This window comes from Melanerpes formicivorus, unplaced genomic scaffold (genome assembly GCF_026170545.1).
Source record: "Melanerpes formicivorus ecotype bairdi unplaced genomic scaffold, bMelFor1.0.p_v2 SCAF_16, whole genome shotgun sequence".
Classification (NCBI taxonomy): domain Eukaryota; kingdom Metazoa; phylum Chordata; class Aves; order Piciformes; family Picidae; genus Melanerpes; species Melanerpes formicivorus.
In genome coordinates this window covers 11,762,214-11,780,371 of record NW_027142368.1, presented here as the reverse complement: position 1 = coordinate 11,780,371, position 18,158 = coordinate 11,762,214, and the positions used below count along the sequence as shown (strand labels likewise).

At 45.6% G+C, this 18,158-nt stretch overlaps 1 long non-coding RNA gene across 8 annotated transcripts; it reads right to left on the bottom strand.

Moving 5' to 3' along the window:
* Nucleotides 1-1,202: 1,202 nt before the first annotated feature.
* LOC137445935 (uncharacterized) lies at nucleotides 1,203-17,362 on the bottom strand. Of its 8 annotated transcripts, none has more exons than XR_010988534.1 (6): nucleotides 16,998-17,362; nucleotides 10,644-10,715; nucleotides 8,901-8,990; nucleotides 7,442-7,550; nucleotides 2,964-3,098; nucleotides 1,203-2,653 (listed from the first exon to the last, which is right to left on the bottom strand). It is a non-coding gene; the product is annotated as an uncharacterized lncRNA (long non-coding RNA). The 8 variants fall into 8 exon arrangements; XR_010988538.1 differs by lacking the exon at nucleotides 7,442-7,550 and having other exon boundaries at nucleotides 1,203-1,595; nucleotides 2,592-2,653; XR_010988532.1 differs by lacking the exon at nucleotides 7,442-7,550.
* Nucleotides 17,363-18,158: the final 796 nt, after the last annotated feature.

Genomic DNA, 18,158 nt, shown 5'->3' with positions numbered 1-18,158 from the left:
GTTGCGCCCACCCCCCGCTAGCTTCTAAGCCAATAGCGCCGCGTCCGCGGCGGGCAGCCCCAGCTGTGAATGGGTGATCGAAGTGTCAATCAGATACTGGGGGAAAAGGCTGGGAGAGGGGGTGTGCCACCATCCCGCCACCTCGGCTTCAGGGCTGCGCTGGGGTTGTCCCTATTTACTCCAATTTGACCATGTGTAATTAGCCAAGTAACTTATTTTTTTTTCCCTCTGTGTATTTTCAGCCTTGAGGTGTCGGAACTTTCTGAGGCGGTAGAATAGAATAGAATAGAATAGAATAGAATAGAATAGAATAGAATAGAATAGAATAGAATAGAATAGAATAGAATAGAATAGAATAGAATAGAATAGAACCAACCTATCATCCAACACCATCTAATCAACTAAACCATGGCACCAAGCACCCCATCCAGTCTCTTCCTAAACACCTCCAGTGATGGTGACTCCACCACCTCCCTGGACAGGCTGAAGTTGTTCAGTGGCATAGGAAATTGCAGTTTTCTCAGTACCCTCATCCTGTAATTACTCTGGGACTTTAAGAGGCAGTGTTTGTATCTGGGGGTAAAAAAAATAATGTTATGAATTGCAGAATTAAGCTGACCAGGTGTACAGTTAAATGTTCATTCCTCAACTGAGGCATAGGTGATACATTAACATTAGTTATAATTCATATGTACCCAACTGTAACCGGTGTTTCTTTGAAGGCCTCACTCTCTAACCTTAAAAAAAAACCTACTTCTGAATTAATAAGAAACCTCCCTGGATTATACTTTGAAATTCTGAGGCAAGTACAGTTGTCTGTTTAGGCAGCTGTAGCTCTGCACCCTAAAGCACCGAGTTTTGTGCTGTTTTCTGCAGTGCAATGCTGAGGGAAGTCCCTGGCTTTGTGCCTAAGGGGTGTGCTACAAGTGATATATGTGGTTAATGGGTGGTTATCTTCCCTGTTTGTGAGGTACAATCTTTCAGCAACAGGAACACTCTGTCTTAAAGTGTTAGGTGACTTGACATTAGGTTCTTAAAAGATAAAGACCTTTATCTGCTAGTTATTCCGTGGACTTGCACTTCATGGCACATAATTCTGTTCCCAGACAGGTAGATAAGACTCCCTATACATGCTAGAAAATTAAAACATACAACCAGGCAGCAGATAAGGAGACCAGTCTAAACAAACAGAAATTAGCCAAAGGTGGTTGCAGGATTTATTAACAGATACAAGGAATAGTCTAGCTCATTATTTCAATCAGACAATTGTTTTGTCTTGTATGTATTGTCATGTATTAAAGGGCTAAGACTCCTAAATTCAGGTCTGCACTACACAGGGAATATCACTAATGCTACTCCTGTAAGAACAGCAAGCTCCCTTTTCTCTGCTTCAGCCTTATTTGGGATATTTTTTTCATGTCTTCAGGTCTCATAATCTTTCCTTTCTCAACATGATAACCAACAACATAAAAGCAAAAAAAAAGATCAATCACCTATATATCTAATATCTTTATACTCAATATACATCAGACTACAGTTACTACTGCATCTTCTGTGCAGCCATGATCACTTCCAGGTGTCAGACTCAGAAGATCCTTGGTAAAGCAAGACAGAAATAAATCAGCCAAAGGAGAAAGTATCCAAACTTCACAGCAAGGTCTTAACCCACAGAAAACTTTGTTTTCAAGATGCTAGCTCCTGTTCTGCAAACTCTTTGTAGGCCATCAGCCATTTCTGAGAACATTTCTTTTGTTGAGATGACTGGTTTATTTAAAATTTGTATTTTCATGACAAAAGAGTGGTTGACAAGTCCCTAGGGACTTAAAATGAGGAGGGCACACTCACTTTCTTAATCAAGTGATTGATAGTTCAGTTTGCTTAACCAGCAACATGAGGGAAATGTGGTCACTTTCATGGAGTGAAAATGTGTGCGTGTGGAGTTACTGTTTGTTTTTCCTTTAAAGTTTAAGGCTTCCTGTCAACAAATGTGGTGGAGAAACTTGCTTGCAACAAATCTGTTTCAAAATGAGAGTAACTTGTAAACACTGCTTCTCCTTCTCTTTCCAACACCCCCACCCCCCCTTATTATAACTGTAATGCTAAAGGAAAAGATCTATGTGTATACATGCATATATGTGTACCTAAAAAAATCAAGATGAGAGAACAATTCCAAGGGCAAGCAGGTGGCAACATCAATGACATGTATTTTCCCCAAATATTTCCACTTGAGCCTCACTTCTTGCACTCCCACAACTGCATGTGGTAAGAAAGGCCTATATAAACCTAAAGGTGAAACAATTACAAAAGGTTTCTCTCATCTCAACAGTTGGATGTGGTGATCCTGAAGGTCTTTCCCACATTGTTTCTGTGATCTCACCTTTGTCTTCTAATTTTCAGTGAAGAAAGCAGTCAATCCTGGTTTCAATTCCATGGGTACCTTGCTGGGCTATCTTTATTTATTTCTATTTTTCCCCCTTTCCATTTTGATATTCAATTCCTGCAGCACCTTATTTGCCTGCCTTGGGTCTCCTGTTACATATGCATTAAGAAAACAAACTTCAAACAATTCCACATTAATCATCTTTATTTACCTGGGGAGATTGGCTCTGTGTTGCTGTGTGTCTTTCTGAGGCATAAGATGAACCACACTTCACTGTGAATTAAGATTTTGAGAGATTAAAATGCCTAATACTTGGTATTTGGATTTTGTTTTCTGTACTTAAAGGCAGTTTAAAATCAAACTACAAGGTTAGTTTCACTCTCATGCACACACAGAATAGTCCTCTCTATAAACTTTGTGCAGAGTTCAGTTAATCACAATCAAGGGATTTATCTAGAATTAGTCATTAGGAATGATCTAGCAGGTCTATAGTGTTTGTTGCTTTGTTAATTAAGTTACAGATGCCTCTAAATATTTCATGCTCCATCTATCAATCATCTCAGCTGACTGACTTGTTACCTACCTCCTGCTTAAGGTTAATCAGATCCATAAATGTCCCCAGGCTCTGTCCAACATCTCTTGAGTAGGTATGCACAGAGCAGTGCTACTATGTTGCCCAAGCATTTAACTTTACCACAAAGCATGGGGACCACAATGCCTTTCATTCCACAAGATGAGAAGAGAGAAACACAAGACAGAGAATGTGGCAGTTTTAGGGCTGGGAGGCTTCAGGTTTTTTCATCCTTTCTACTAAAGATGTTCAAACTTAGATCTTACAGTGTTTCCATCTTGTGTATCTAGAAATGAACTTTGGATACGTTCTCTACCTGTGCCCCAAGGAATAAGGTCAAAAGGGGAAAAAATAAAGACTGGTTTAGGCTCACACAATACAAATAGAATTTATATTACTGAATCTATTTTCAGTTGTGAACCAAATTAATCTACAGCATGTACTCCAACTATCAAGTAATGTAAAGAAATTATTCTTGAGACAAAGAATAATAACTGGCCTTGCTATAAGTATCCAACCTCCTCTGACACTGCTCCAACAGGCCCATGTCTGTCTTGTGCTAAGGGTTCAAGAGCTGCACTCAGCAGTGCTCAAACCTGTGCTTAACATTTTGGATATCTCAGGCTTGTATTTTTACTCCTGGAAACTACATTATCAACAATTTTTCACATCACATAAATGCATTTTTTTCTTGTTAATCCACTTGCTCTCAAGCTCATGAACGTTTTGCTGCTCTTGTTCTCTTTATTATTAGCAACAGTGTCTGAAGCATTTAACTAACAGCAGGTATTAAAAGCCTCTATTTTGAAACATCATTTTGCCCATTAATGCATCTTTCAGCATAAGAAAGGACCTAAAGCCAGGCACACTAATAACTTTTTTTGTTGTTGTTAGAATAAGAGGCTCTTCAGCTTTTAAATGGGTCAACCAGCTCCTATGACTTAGTCACATGTGCTTTAAGTTAGTCAAGTTCTTAATTGCTTGCTGGATGTTTGCATGTGTAAGTGCAGCTACTGGATCCAAGAGATGCCTTGATACACCAGGTGTCATTTTATATGTTCTAATTCTGTAGAAAGAGGAGAATCCTAAGTGAACTGGTTTTTCAAACTCAACTGAATTTTCAAAAACATTAAGGCAATTAAAAATGTTGGCTCCCCAGCAGGACTGGAAAGTCAGCCTGTTGTTTTATAGCCAGGAAAAATAAGGTACATGCTTTTGAAAGGTTTTTATATATATATATATGTCTGTAGCTAAATGAATCATAGAATCACAGAATGCCAGGTTGGGAGGGACCCCAAAGATCATCTGCTCCAACCTTTCTAGGTAATAATAGAGTTTAAATGAGATGGCCCAGCACCCTGTCAAGCTGAGTCTTAAAACTGTCCAGTGTAGGGGAATGTACTGCTTCCCCTGAGAGATGACTCCAATGTCTAGCTGTTCTCATGAAGAAAAATTTTCATCTGCATCCAGTCAGAATCTCCTCAGGAGTAACTTGTACCCATTTCTCCTGGCCTTTTCCATGTGACTCCTTGTAAAGAGACTTCTTGGTAGCCACCCTTTATGTACTGGTCCATAGTAATAAGGCCTCCCCAAAGCCTTCTCAAGCCTGAACAAACCCAGTTCACTCAGCCTTTCCTCATATGGCAGCTCTTCCAGCCCTCTAATCACCACTCCGGCTCTAGACTGATAGAGACTATTTATACAATTCATTAATGTGCCAATAAACTAAACTGAATTGAAGCTGCTACTTGGATGCATAAACAGAATTTGTTTGTCCATTATATTATGTTCTATGATCATAGAATCATCACAGAACCATAAAATCAATAAGGCTGGAAAAGACCTCAAAGATCAAGTCCAACCTGTCACCCAAGACCTCATGACTACTAAACCATGGCACCAAATCTGCAAGCAGAGGGAAGAATAGTTTGATGCTGTGCTGAAACTATCAGTGTAATAGTTCAGAATAAAACACAGAATTCCATGCTGCAAGGGGAAGGTGTAACTGATATGAAAGTGTACCTGAAAGATGCTTTCTTAGAGGTCTACAGGAGTGAACCATGTGTTTACCAGTGTGCTTTGAGGAGCTGTGGGCAGTCGGCCAATGGCAGCATCAGCAGTGTTTCCACACCTGTGGTCATGCAAGTATAGGTACTCCCTTCACATGACAGTGGGAGGAAAGTGCTTATGCAGGAATAAACCACTCTTAAGTGTGTCATGGGTTTCCTCCAGTGTTTGGTCTGAAGGATAGAAATGTACTGATGCTACAACCAGAAGAGTGATCTTTAGCTCCAGTGGCAGCAGCTAATGCTTTTAGTGCTGCAAGTCCTGGATTCATCCCTGTGGAATGGCAACTGTTACATAAACAAGGCCTGCACAGTATCAAAGCTTGCCCTGATCCAAGATCTGGGATTTATGGTGATTTATCCTAAGCCAGAAAAGCACAGCCAGAAAAGCACAGCCAGACCAAAGAGCCAATGGCAGCTTCACAGCCAAAGCCATGTGGGCAAAGAGAAAAGAGAAGAAAAAAGAAAAGAAAAGAGAAAAGAAAAGAAGAGAAAAGAAAAGAAGAGGAAAAAGAAGAGAAGAGAAAAGAGAAGAGAAAAGAGACTAGAGGAGAGGAGAGGAGAGGAGAGGAGAGGAGAGGAGAGGAGAGGAGAGAGAGAGGAGAGGAGAGGAGAGGAGAGGAGAGGAGAGGAGAGGAGAGGAGAGGAGAGGAGAGGAGAGGAGAGGAGAGGAGAGGAGAGGAGAGGAGAGGAGAGGAGAGGAGAGGAGAGGAGAGGAGAGGAGAGGAGAGGAGAGGAGAGGAGAGGAGAGGAGAGGAGAGGAGAGGAGAGAGAAAAGAAAAGAAAAGAAAAGAAAAGAAAAGAAAAGAAAAGAAAAGAAAAGAAAAGAAAAGAAAAGAAAAGAAAAGAAAAGAAAAGAAAAGAAAAGAAAAGAAAAGAAAAGAAAAGAAAAGAAAAGAAAAGAAAAGAAAAGAAAAGAAAAGAAAAGGAAAGAAAAGAAAAGAAGAAAAGAAAAGAAAAGAAAAGAAAAGAAAAGAAAAGAAAAGAAAAGAAAAGAAAAGAAAAGAAAAGAAAAGAAAAGAAAAGAAAAGAAAAGAAAAGAAAAGAAAAGAAAAGAAAAGAAAAGAAAAGAAAAGAAAAGAAAAGAAAAGAAAAGAAAGAAAAGAAAAGAAAAGAGCAAAGCAAAGCAATGCTCGGCCTCGTCCGGCTCCCGTCGGCGCCGTGCGGCTCGGCTGACTTCGGCTCTTTTCGGCTCGACTCGTGTCCATCCCACTTCGCCTCCGCAGCGCGCTCACAGCAAGGCGGCGCTGTAAGACGCATGTGCCGGGGCCGCGGCAAGGCGCCGCTATGCGGTGCGTGCGCGCAGTCCGTAGCAACGCGCGGTCCCCAGTTGCAGCACGGGTTTCCATGGTCTAAAGTCCTTTTTATAATAGATCTGCTGGCCACACTCTTCTGCGTGCACCCCAGGAGACGGGAGCACATTGCTGGCTCGTGGGCAATTTGTTCCCCAGCAGTACTCCTCTGCAGAGCTGCTCTCCAAGCAGCTCAGTCCCTCACCTGTACTGGTATCATAGTATCATAGTATCATAGTATCATTCAGGGTTGGAAGGGACCACAAGGATCATCTAGTTCCAACCCCCCTGCCATGGGCAGGGACACCCCACACTACATCAGGCTGGCCAGAGCCTCATCCAGCCTGGTCTTAAACACCTCCAGGGACGGGGCCTCGACCACCTCCCTGGACAACCCATTCCAGGGCTTCACCACTCTCATGGTGAAGAACCTCCTCCTCACATCTAGCCTGAATCTCCCCACCTCCAGCTTCATTCCATTCCCCCTAGTCCTATCACTACCTGAGATCCTGAGAAGTCCTTCCCCAGCCTTCCTGTAGGCCCCCTTCAGATACTGGAAGGCCACAATTAGGTCCTCCCCAGGTGTCACATGTCACGTTTCCACCGCTGTATGATGTATGTGCATGAACCTGCTGCAGTCCCATGTGCCAGAAAACTTGGATGAACTTCATGCCAAAATGGCACTTACTCTTCTAGCCATTCACTGACTGTAATATTAACCTGCCTCATGGGGCTCTTGGTAGAGCAATTACATGTTGCAACGGATGTGTGTCATGCTTCCTGGCGCGTGGGTACTCAAATAATGTTTGTGCCCTCGACTCTCTCTTATTAGCCAGCAATACAGCATGGACAATAATATTATCAACAGTCAACCACCATGACCACAGAGGCAGTGAAAGAGCAGCCAGTCAGACACTTAGAGTTAAATATTGCATTATGAATAATCCTTAACAGTCAGAAACCCAAATAAAAGGTTATCCTCTAACCCTGCTATAACGGTGGATGTCCCAGAGCCTATCAGTCCATGCTGAGCGCCATGTTACAAACAATGGCAAATGATGCTGAAAGGAACTGAAGACAAATGATAAGGGAAACGTGAGGGCAAACCCCAAATCTTTAAAATGCCTCCTACCTTGTCTGGAATCATTCAGAAGCTCTGCAGTATTTAGTGTTGTACTGATACCAGTCTGTAACAGCTTCCGAGCTGATGAGGGATCTTATTCTACCAGGTTCTCAGGAACCTTCACACAAGGACATGACTCCATCACAGTCTTGTAAGGGCACAAATTCTGATTTCCCTGAGTTGTGCTTAGTCAGAGCTTTATTCTCCCAAGGAACCCCAATGTTTATAAAGATGTGAAGGGCGAGTGTTGAGAGGACAGAGCCAGGCTCTTCTCAGTCATGTCCAATGACAGGACAAGGGGCAGTGGGTGCAAGCTGGAGCAGACAAGGTGCCACATGAACATAAGGAAAAAACTTTTTCACTGTGAGGGTGGCAAAACACTGGAGCAGGCTGCCCAAAGAGGTTGTGGAGTCTCCTTCTATGGAAACATTCAAAACCTGGATGCATTCCTGTGTGACCTACTCTAGGTGATTCTGCTCTGGCAAGAGGGTTGGACTGGATGATCTTTTGAGGTCCCTTCCAACCCCTAACATTCTGTGATTCTGTGTGATCAGAGAGCTTCACAGTGTCACAGTAATCCCATTAGACTCCCTCTTGAGGCTGGCTGTATGGAAATATTGCAGTCACACTGGACTTGAACTGCTCCAGGATGTCTAATCACAGAATCATTTCAGCTGGGAAAGATGTTGAAGATCATCACTGATCATCAACGATGATGTTGAAGGTCTTCTCCAACCAAAATGATTCTTTGGTTCTCTAGCTCTACCAAGGCTGGTGCTAAACCACATCCCTCAGCAACACATCTCTGCCTGGGGATGGGGATTCAACCACCTCCCTGAGAAGCCTGTTCCAATGTTTGAGAACCCTGTTAGTGAAGCAATTTCTACTAATATCCAACCTATACCTCTCTTGGTGCAGCCTGAGGCCACTTCTTCTTGTCCTACCACTTGTTACTATGACCAACCCTCACCTCACTACAGCCTCCTTTCAGATATCAAATGTGTAGTAATTCCATTAACTGCAGAACAAAGAACACTCAGGGAAAAGATCAAATCCAGTTTTCCCTTTGCTGTGTGAACAGCTGCAGTTTGACACAGCTCTTGTGGGGGGCAGGGTGCATGTGAGCACTGACAAGGCAAAAAACCTGTGCATATATGGCACAGCTTTGAACAGATCACATCCTACAAGATGGCACAATCACTACAGGGTGTTTCACCTCACAGAGTGATCATCAGATGTGCAACACCTTGCAAACCACAAGGCAGTGAAGCCAATAATTTCCTATTTATCAACCTAGAAACAGAGATTTGCTTTCTTTCCCTGTCCCCAGCACAAAGAGGGAGCACCCCTTTTCTGTTCACAACACACTGGCAAAAAAGACACAGCACATGTTGCAGGCTCGTGCTTCACAATGCCAAGACCATGCAATTTGCCATGAGGAGGAGGAGGAGGTTTGGTTTATACTTACTCATTTGCAGGTCGTGTTCTCACGTGGTGGGGTGGCCAATCATGACAAGGTGTCATTACTATCAGTATGTCCCTCAGCATGAAAATGCAACTGCAAGAAAAAGGCAAACAAACAAACAAAACCCCCAAACTCGAACAAAAACCTAAACCAACCAACCAAACCCCAATACTAAAAATTCCAAACAAAGCCAAAAAAAGCCAAAACAGACACAAAAAGCCTCAAAACCAACCAACCCACCCCCCCCAAACCAACCCAAACAACTGAAGCATGGAAGGGGAAACAGTGAGGGTAAGACTCAAGCTGATGCATGTTATGGGCAATGCAGTGTGGCAGTGAAGCTTTGCTGCTTTATTTTTCTAACCTGCCCTCAAGGAGGAATAAATCAAAAATGTTGTGAGGCTTCTTTGGGTTGGAGTACTCCTTTCAGATCATTAGCAGGGACATTCCTGTCTGCTGGAGAGCTGGTCCATGCTAACAATGTCCACTCTCAAGGAGTTGTTTCTACCAGTGTCCTACCAGGCTTCCTGTGCTCACTGCTGGCTAACTCTGGGGTGTGCAGCTACCTTGCATTTGTAAAAGGAGTAAACCAGCATCCCCTGCGCTGTGTGAGCATCTGTCACTATGTACACAGTGTTCCAGTCAGAAACAGAAATCCTTGGCTGAAGGTGAATGAGAGATGTTTCTGTTGAGCTCTCCTGTTTCTGTCCTACACCTAAAGGTCAGCAGTGCTGACCATGTACTCTGTAATGCTTGGAGTGTTCCCCATCCTGCCCTTGCTAGGGTGCCATGTGAGGCCTAGGGTGACAGACCCATGGGGTTATGTCTTCTGCAATTAGGAACCTCAGAAAGGAATTGGAAAGGAAATGCATATGAGAGCACCAGTAGGAAAAGAGAGGAGGTGTGATGACTACCTCTTCCCCAAGATGATGTCACAGAATTTATACAGACTGCATTCCAGCATGTTGTTTCCATAGGGAGTCTGGGTGGAGTGGGGATGGTGTCCAGGCAGCACTGCTTTTATCTGATCTGCCCAGAGAACATTCCCAGCAGACACATACACACCTTGAGCCAGGAGAGGTTTAGGGTGGACATTAGGAGGAATTTCTTCCCCAAATGAATTGTCAAGCCCCAGAACAGGCTGCCCAGGACAGTGGTGGAGTCCTTATCCCCCGATAGGTTTCAAAGCTGTGGAGATGTGGTGCTGAGTGACATGATTTAGTGGTGACCTGGCAGTGCTGGCTTAAGGGTTGGATTTGATGATCTTAAAGGTCTTTTCCAACTTAATTCCATGATTTATGATGCTCATCAGAGCCATTTCTTGCCAGGCAGCACATGCATCCTGCTGTGTTTAATGCAGTCACATACTCTCCTTCACATACATGCTGCTTTCAGGACCTTGATCACTGCTACTGACAGAACCCATGGGTGTCAAGCTGCTCTAAGACAGCAAGGAAACAATCACATAATAAAACTCAAACTCCTTGTCAGCTCAGCACAGATAGCTGAGAACCACCTTATTCAATGCAATAATCTTAATAAACATAACACCATCCCCCTTCTTATATCCCTAATTCCAGTTAGGACACAGGGTTAGTTGTTACTGTATAACCCAGTATTTTTCCACCAGAGAGACCACTGGCACAGGCCAATTTGTTGTTCCATTCAGGACAAAATGTGCTGTCAGCAATGGGTAGATAATGACCAACTCCCTTTTTTCCCACCTACACCATTGGCAAGCCATACCTGTGACACACCATCTGTCATGGAAGTCTCACGGTGCTATATAACATCCACAGCACATCTCAGCAACTGGTCCTGAAAGAAATATAGGAAGAATCTGTATGATTCAGTAGCAGAGGGATTGATGCCAGGATTATGAGGTACAGGATCCATCAGAGCTCAATAAAAGGATGAATCAGAGACCACACACACATACAGAATCACCAAGGCTGGAAGAGACCTCAAAGATCATCAAGTCCAACCTGTCACCACAGAATTCATGACTAAACCACGGCACCAAGTGCCACCTCCAGTCCCCTCTTGAACACCTCCAGGGATGGTGACTCCACCACGTCCCTGGGCAGATGTATCAGAGGTTGACAGAAGAGGTAAATGAAATTAAAAACACTGAGTGGATGCCATAGGATAAAACCTAGATCACAACAAAAACCTCCTTGTTCAAACACATTAAAATACAAGAGCACAGACCAAGGTCTATCTCCAACCCACAGGAAAATACCTGGCAGTTAACTTCCAAGTACAATGGAGCCTCTTGTAATTAGGATGTATCAGTTACAATCCCCATGGCTGGTAAGAAGGAAAAGGAGCAAAGACTTCAGTGTGGAAGATGACAATGAAAAGCCTCTGGAATCTGTCACACAGGCAGAAAATCAACATATCTCAACCTTCCATAGCTTGAAACCAATTTTCAGACTTCAGGAAAATGTCTGAATAACAATACTAAAGAGAAAACTATTAACAGACTGTAAACAACAACAGCAGCAGCAGCAACACAACAAAGAAAGAAACCTCCTGCCACTGCACCAACAAAAGAGCAAAAAGAAATGTCAACCTCTCAGCCAAATCCACTCTTGGTAAATGGAAAGCAGCTGCTGATTAAAATGTGGTCTGATGTACATGGTTGGTATCATGGAGCTGTAAAAGGTGATGAAACATTTTTAGACTTAGGAATGTTGAAAAAAAATCAAGGCAGCACATTTCAGTGGAAAATGTGTATTCCTCTTAAAATCATAGAATCATAGAATCATAGAATCAATAAGGTTGGAAAAGACCTCAGAGATCATCAAGTCCAACCTGCCACCCAACACCTCCTGACCAACTAAACCATGGCTTCAAGTGCCACATCCAATCCCCTCTTGAACACCTCCAGGGATGGTGTCCCAGCAGCAACATTCCCTAACTATCTGTTTCTTATTGTCCACTGTATGAAACTTGAGGGCTTTGGAAGTAGCAAGCAAAGCAAGGCATCCACCACAGCAAACAACATGGCTGGTGATGTCTTACAACCATCAGCATCCTCCTAAGGTGTGAAGAGCAGTTTCTCCACCACTCACTTCTTTGCTTTTGCATCCTACTGCTGGTCTGGCAGTGGCTCCCATGAGCTCCTACACAGCCATCAGGACAGTGCTGAGCAAGCAGATCCTGATGCCCCCCCCCATTTATCACACTACCTGTGCAAGTTAGGCCAGCCTGCAGCCCCTGAGGACTCAGGATGCCCATTGATTTCACTGGGCTGTAGTGAACAAAGGCTGTCAGCAGCCTTGCACCACTGCCAAATTATGTTACTCTGTAAAAAAAGAAACCCAAGAGTGTCCACCATGAGATTCTCCAGAAACTCAGCAAAAACCATTCCAGGCATTTAGCATCCTCACAGTTAACTTTAGATAAATGCTGCTACAGAATAGAATAGGGAGCGGAATGAGGATAGGGAGCGGAATGAGGATAGGGAGCTGAAAACAACTCATGGCTGAGCTGAAAACAACTCATGGCTGAGCTGAAGAAGTATCATTATGGATCAAGACCCAACACAGAATGAATGAGCACTGCTCTTAAGCCAACAAACCCAGGAAATACACATCAACACAGCTGGAGAGGAACGCTGAGAGATCACTCTAGGACATGGATCTGTTAGAATGGGCCCAGAGGAGGCCACAAAGATCATCAGAGGGCTGGAGCACCTCTGCTGTGAAGACAGGATGAGAGAGCTGGGGTTGTTCAACCTGGAGAAGAGAATGCTCCAGATGACATTTTACAGCAGCCTTCCAGTATTTGAAAGGGGCTACAGGAGAGCTGAAGCTGGTTTGTATTTATCTAACATGCTACTAACAGTGCTGTATTTCACTCTGACTGAGCCCTTTGCTTCTCTGAATTTCATAAGACCCCAGGTTTTTGGGTAGTCTTTCTTACTACCAAAATAAAGATATGGAAGCAGATGGTATGCAGACTTTTGTGTGTGTCCAGTGTTCCACCCTTAGAGGCCTCCTATTGTGATGTAAAATATACTGAGAATGACAGCTACTTAAAGTGAACAGAAAGCCTGAAATAGTCACTCCAAAATGAAACCAGGCTTTCAAAGGTAGTGAGAAATGTACAGATGCTATCAATTCAAACAATACTAATTAGCGTGCTTGTAGCCTAGGATTAATTATTCCCTTGGTTCTACTTGCAGCTATCTCAGCTGACAAACCCCAAGTCTTATATCTGCTGTTGTTATTCCTCTTAAACAGGGCAACTGAGGAGGCAGCCACAGTCCTTCTTCCATGATGAAGCAGAGTTGTTTCTACAGTTGCATTTATTTCACAGCTCACTGAAATGATCCCTAAAAACCTGAGTCATGTTCAGCATCCCTCAGGAGCTCTGAAGACAAGGAAAATGAATCCGTGACGAGCCAGCTTCCATGGAATGTTTTCAAGTTTATTTGTATTCTCAGGGCAACACAAAAAGCTAAAGAGGAAACAAACTCCACTTGGATTATAAACATCTTGATCATAAAACAATATGATAATCTTAATGGGATGTTGGCAGCCAGCCTCTGCAGTGGGAATTTGCAACAATTGCCTCCAGGTGATCCCATAGGAAGCTGACCCATCAAGTCAGCACACTGGGTTATTACAGATGCAAAATGCTCCCTGGTACTTTGGTGTACAAGTGTCATGTGGCCCTGTGACGACTGTCACATGCACTGTAGTAGTCTTTGATGTATCTCTGCTTCATGTCTTTTACAACTTAAGAAGATCAACCCAGCCTTTCTCTAGATGCCCAACCGTGATTTAGATGCCTAACTTAAATCTCTCAGGTTTAGCAGTTGTGACCTAAGGGTCAGGCATGGAGAATTTCCACCCACTTGCCTCTCGGTTTCAAAGACAGTGACATTTTCTTTTTGGCACCTTTTAAATGCAATTTACCTTCTTCTTTGTCCTTCCCTGTTTCCCAGCATCCCCATTGTTATGGTTTGGAGCCATTCCTTGCATAGTGACAGCTTTGACCTGTATTGTTGGCCTGGGGTTGGAAGGAATATCCTAGGCTCCAATTTGAGTTCCAGATTCCCTGAATTTATTTCAGCTTTCTATCAAATTGACTCTCACAAACATTCCTGACAGGAGAGCAAGGACTGCAGTGCAACAAGGCAATTGTTCTGGAAACCACTTACCTGAGCCGTCAGCCAAATGTGGCTGGTGAGAAGATGTCAGCTGAGGACAAGGGAGAAGACACAGCTCAGGGTTCCTAAGGTTATTTACAGCCCTTTGAGAGAGGAAATGCAGCTACGTCCTCTGCTTTCTGGTTTGGTTGGTTGGTTTGGTTTGGTTTGGGTTTGGGTTTGGTTTTTAAAGCATTCAACACTGGTTTAGCTTTGCTCTCCTTGGAATCAATGTGAGACCCAGTGCTAACTGGGGTACAGAGGAAAGTCAAGCCACGAGGAAGGTTCAAGTCTTTCAAAAGGCTCCTTTGGATGAGCAGGAGCCAAAAATCTTTCAAATGAAGTGCAGAGTTGCTTTGTATTCTGCTTAAAGACGTTCACCATGAGAGCTACCTGACACGCCAATCATCTATATTCTACCTGGAAGCTGCTCCAGGCTCTTTCCACAGGTCCTCAGTCATGTCCAAGCACTCCTGCCTCACACCCACCAGCACTGGGAAGTGCACAGAGATGAGGACACCCTGTGGAAGACAGCAGAGGTGCCAAGTTTATCGTCCTAAGCCCCCTCGGTGAGATCCCTACCGCTGCCACCGTAAAGTCCTTAGCACTATTAGCACACAAATGGGCTGAGGACTGCAACCCCCACCCCGGGGCATTGGCTGCTTGTGTGTGTGCTAAGTGCTGAAGATGACCCTTTGGTGGCCCTGCAGCTACAGTCGTGGTGTGCTCCCAGTCTCAGCTGCCTGCTGGCACAGCTCACAGGGTCCCTTCGAGGTCTGAAAGGAATGCATGCAACAGGGGGGTGAAATCTGGTTAGGCCACACCTTGAGTACTGTGTCCAGTTCTGGGCCCCTCAGTTTAGGAAAGATGTTGGCTTGCTGGAATGTGTCCAGAGAAGGGCAACAAAGCTGGGGAGAGGTCTGGAGCACAACCCTATTAGGAAAGGCTGAGTGAGCTGGGGTTACTGAGCCTGAAGAAGAGGAGGCTCAGGGGAGACCTTCTTGCTGTCTACGACTACCTGAAGGTAGGCTGTAGCCAGGTGGGGGTTGGTCTCTTCTCCCAGGCACCTAGCACCAGAACAAGAGGACACAGTCTCAAATTGCACCAGGGGAAGTTTAGGCTGGAGGTGAGGAGAAAGTTCTTCACTGAGTTGTTAGCCATTGGAATGTGCTGCCCAGGGAGGTGGTGGAGTCACCATCCCTGGAGGTGTTCAAGAAGGGACTGGATGTGGCACTTGAAGTCATGAGGTCTTGGGTGACAGGTTGGACTTGATGATCTTTGAGGTCTTTTCCAACCTTATTGATTCTATACTAAAGCAGGTGGAGGTCAGGGAGGGTGATTTGAGACAACCAGCATAGCTTCACCAAGGGCATGTCCTGTGTGATCAACCCAGTAGCTTTCTACAGTGGAGTGACCACATCAGGGGACAGGGGATGACCTACGGATGCCATCTATCTCGACTTCTATAAAGCCTTTGACTCTCACCCCCACAACATCCTTCTTGCTAAGCTGGAGAGATATGGAATTGATGAGCAACCTGTCCAGTGGGTAAGGAATTGTCTGGATGATCACATACAAAGGGTGGAGCTCAATGGTTCAGTGTCCAGTTGGAGACAGGTGGCAAGCGATGTCCCTCCAGGGTCTGGAGCAGGGTAGATTTAGGTTGGACATAAAGAGGAAATTCTTTACAATTAGAGTGGTAAAATACTGGAAGAGGGTGCCTAGGGATGTGGTTGAGGCCCTGTCCTGGAGACATTCAAGATGGGACTTATGTGGCTCTGAGCAGCCTGATCTAGTTGGAGGTGTCCCTGCTGACTGCAGGGAGGGGTTTGAACAAGATGACTTTTGAGGGTCCCTTCCAACCCGATGCAACCTGTGAACAGTGGTTCAGTCGTTTCTGAGTTTGTGTGGCTGCCATCATTCCTAGGAGGAACAAAAAGTGAGTGTGGGCGAGTGACGCCACCTTGTGGTTTAAAACCATCATCCTAGTACACAATCTCGCAGGTGCCTAATGAATGGATCTTCTTCAGCAGCCTCTTAGATCTCAGCATCTTTGGGAGCAGAGGTTGGCGGTTTTTGTCTGCTCTCTAGGTGAGTCCCATTGATGCTCTTGTAGAACAAAATATATGCCAGGGTTTGGGCAGAGTGTTTTCAAACACAAGTGTTTGTGTGCCAGCCTGCAGGTGAATTTTGCCATAAATAATGTAAGTTGGCTCTCTGCTGCCTGTTAGGCTCCACGTGGCCTCTCATCACTAATTTTTTTGGTGGGGTACAAATTCAAGCTTTTATTGATCCTTCACACTGCACAGAAATAGAAGTGCTTGTCTCAGTGACTCTGCCCCAGCAACTCTTTCAGGACTCCCCAGAGACCCCCTGGGAAGCCTCAAGGGAAAATCCAGAGGCCCCAGAACCCCCTCAGATACTCAGAAACCCCCTTTTGGTGCCCCCAGACCCCCTCCAGATGCTCACAGACCTCCTTTAGATGTCCTCAGATGCACGTTAGGTCCTCCCCCCGAGACCGTTTTAGATACCCCCTAGATGTCCCCAGCTCCATTCAGATGCCCCCTAGAGCCCCTTGGATGTCCCCAGACCCGTTTAGATGCCCCAGAGCCCTTTTGATACCCCCAGGCGCTCCCTCTAACCATTCTGGGGTACTAAAGGGACCATCCCCAACCGTAGAGAAACACACCCCAGCATATAGGGGCATCGCAGCCTCCCAGGATGCTGATTCTGCCCTACCCTCCCACACCCCCCCGACCACCCCCCCCCAGTGCGGGAGTCTCCCGGGCCCTCCGCCGGGGCCTGAACGGGCTGAGGGGTCCCAAGGAAGCGCTGGGACGTTCTGCGGAGTCCCCCCGGCCCCACATGGCCTTCCCAGGCCCTCTTCTGTCTTTTCAAAGTTCCCAGAAGCCCTCAAACATCAGCCAACAGCCCCTCACCCGCTGGCGGGGGCTTGGCAAGGCAGCAAAGCAAGCGCGGGCCCGGAGCCGGGGCAGGGCGGTCGGGACGCGAAGCGCGACCACAAACCACTGAAGCGCAGGGTGGCAGCACAGCGAATTATGTCATTGCGTGAGGGGCTGAACCATCCCGGAGGACCAGCGACGGAAAGGAGTCGCAGAACAGCTTCGCGGCCAGAGCCACGGCGAGACGTGCTCACATCATTGCGGAACAGCAGGAGGTACCGTGGAGGACCGACGGCAGGGACGAGTGCGTAGAGCGACCCTCGGCATAGAGACGAGGATGCAGAGCGGCCGCTGGGCGTCCTACGTCATCACGTGAGAGGTAGAGGGACGCGTACAGGGGATCGGCGTCCTTCGGCTGTTTCCGGGGCCGCTTCGCTTCCTGTCGCCTTCGCTCTTTCGAGACTCTCCTGAAACCCGCAGTGATTTCCCGAGGGAACCTCCAGAGCCTCCCCCCCGACCCCTTTAGATGCCACCCAAACCCCTTCAAAAGCACCCAGAAGCCCTTTAGGTGCCGGGACGGGAGGGTGGGAGGGAGCCATGGGCATGCCGGGAGACCGAAAACGAGAGTGAAACACGCACACCCCACCCCGCAGATCCTGCGAGACCCTAAAACCTGAGACCCCTCTATTCCACTGAAGATCCCAGAGACGGGGGTGACCCCACAGAGACCCCAAAAACACACCGACACGCCCTCCCAACTGCTTCGGGACTTTCCTAAGGCACCCCCGGGAGCGCACCGGGCACCCTCCAGAGGTCCCCAGACGCCTATGGATGCCCCCAGAGCCCTTTACATGCCTCCAAAGTCTCCTTTGATACCCTCCTAGAGTCACTTTAGATGCCAGCAGACTCTTCAGAGCGGTGACAACACAGAGCAGTTACCTGCCCCTGTGCTGGGGAGCAGCTCAGCTGGGCTCTGTTCAGAGGTTTTCTTCTATTCGAATAAATAATTAAAAAACCACACACAAAAGAAAATCCGCTGGTTTTCGTTTTTATATACACGTATTTATATTTCAAAGCCCCATGTGGCTCTGCTTAGGATTTGCTTTTATGTATTCTAGAAGCCTTTATATATAATAGAGGAGATACAGTGGGGGTCATTTCAAAGCCTTTTCTTCATACAAGTTAATACCATTCTTC